At 45.3% G+C, this 2282-nt stretch overlaps 1 pseudogene; it reads right to left on the reverse strand.

The window, feature by feature from the left end:
* Nucleotides 1-910: 910 nt before the first annotated feature.
* LOC102255108 overlaps nucleotides 911-2282 on the reverse strand; it is a 3082-nt pseudogene continuing 1710 nt past the window's right edge.

Consider the following 2282-nt stretch of genomic DNA (forward strand, 5'->3'; position numbering starts at 1 on the left):
CAGGTGGAGGGCACCTAGAAGGGGAGAACTCTTCATCCCACTTGTACTATTGCACAGCTGGCCAGCTGCAGTCCAGGCGTCCAGAAGCATCTGGTTTGGGTGGTGGATATGGCATCCAGAGAATGAGCTTTTACAAGACGACTTTCCTTCCAGTTACCAAATAAAAAGGCCCTTCAGCACAAATACACTGTAGTGAAACCTGTAAAAGAAGCAACAGACTCAATTATTTTCTTCTGAAGAAACACTTGCAGGTCCAAGATACTTGAATAATTACAATTCACAGTTTCAAAGTAAAGGCGGCGCACACACCCTTCCCACCCCCTCAGAACCTCCATCCTAAATAAACCCTTCACTGGGATCAAGTCTCTATCTTGAGGCGGGAAGCTTGGATAGTTTTTATTGTTTTTGCTATATGTTTTCCAGCCAGATTGCTTGTCTGAGATTTTTCTTCAATCAGGCTATCATTTGACCCATTTCTTCTCTGACGAACAGTGGAGCCACCAGAACCCTACGCATCTGAAGAGCGGGTCACAGAGAGTGGGGGTACCAAATCCGTCTTTGAATTCACTTCCGACAGAACGGACCGCTCTCCATCTGAACACTGGGACCTGCGGTACCGGAGGTAACTTCTCGGAGAACGAGAATGTCTGATGGGATCAGGTCACCTTGAGTCTCTATTTTAGTGCGTGGAATCTCTTTTCTTTGTTCTTCTGACAAACCCAGACGGATTCAAAGTTCCTTCTGAATATGCTTCCATAACTCTTCTTTTGCTTGGATATCAGGGCTTCTCGAGCGAGATCTGTGTCTGGATCACCACACACAGTTTGTGTGTGTGTGTGTGTGTGTGTGTGTGTGTGTATGTGTGTGTGTGTGTGTGTGTGTGTGTTGGGTTTTTGTTGTTGTTGTCTCCTTAACACAGCTTCCCACTGAGGCGCTGAATCAACCACATAGTTCTCCGGCCGTTCCCGGTGTTCTCTGCATTTTCTGATTCGCTACCACGGCTTGTGTTACAGCGTGAGCGTGACCTCCTCCTTTGCTTTAGATCTAAGTCTTCACCACTGTTATGGGCTTTCCTTCTCCTTGTTGGTTGTACAGAGTCGCTGTCGCTGCCGCAGGATGGGTTTCGGGGGCGTGCGCAGGGCAACTTTGGGGACTTGGTGCGGTCATTGGGAGAGTTGGAGTGTCCACACTGGGGACCATTTTCTTCCCCTGTCGCATGAGGTTTGCTTCTTTGAGTAACAGGGCTATTTTCATTCTTTGCTTTCTTAAAGCTTTTTATTGGTGAAGGTGCAATGATTTTAGTTGTTCCTTCATTTCCCATGTTTGCAATTACCCGATTTATGCTGTTTGATCCAGCTGGCTGTGTCTGTGCTATTCTCTTAGGATACGTCTTGCTTCGGCTTCTTGCCACCTTCTGATCTGGCCGGGGAAGTCGAATAGAAAGATCTCCACTCATTTGCCATGCTGTCCTGCCACTCTACCAGTGCTTATACTCATGGATCCAAACTTGCTGAGTTTTCTTGACAATGAATTTGATTCATTCTCTGGCATTCTAAAAAATGTATGATGTTTATACTACACTTCCAAAGGTGCTTGCAAGCAGTTTTACTCCGAGCTTCCAAAAAGAATGACATGGCATTGCACTCTTTTCCCAGTACTCTGAGTTCAAACTGTGTCTCCTTGAAGTGAACCTTTGTAACCCGAGGCCAGAAATACTTTCCCACTTGCTTTTTATTCCTGTAGACAACAACACCAACTGGAGTTAATCCTAAGAAATACTCAGATTTGTTTTCTCCGTAGATGGGATGGAGGTCAACGCGGTACATCTCCAGGGATTTTACAGTCCTCAAGTAATTCAGCTCTGCTTCAGAAGGAGCCTGACCCATTAGAGTTTTATGAATTCTTTCTATGGCTTCTTCAAGTTCTTCCTTCTGATCAGGAACAAACTGGTGTTCTGATACATATCCTGCAGTATGTTTATATGGATCATAATCTCCAAGTTCAGACAGGATGGCATATGCTCCCAGCTGAGCAGCAGTGTTGACAGGGCAGGGCAGCCGGCCCTGAGGGACATCTTGCTTCACCTGCAAGAAAAACTGATATCCTTTGAGACAGCATGGAGGAACCTGGAAGGTATTATGCTAAGCGAAGTAAGCCAGTCAGAGAAAGACAAGTATCACATGATTCACACATATGTGGAGTCTAATGAACCAAATAAACTGATGAACAAAATAGATTCAGAGACATGGAAGCATAGAATAGACTGTAGAATCTCAGAGGGA

This window comes from Myotis brandtii, unplaced genomic scaffold (assembly GCF_000412655.1).
Source record: "Myotis brandtii unplaced genomic scaffold, ASM41265v1 scaffold447, whole genome shotgun sequence".
NCBI classification, from domain to species: Eukaryota; Metazoa; Chordata; class Mammalia; order Chiroptera; family Vespertilionidae; genus Myotis; species Myotis brandtii.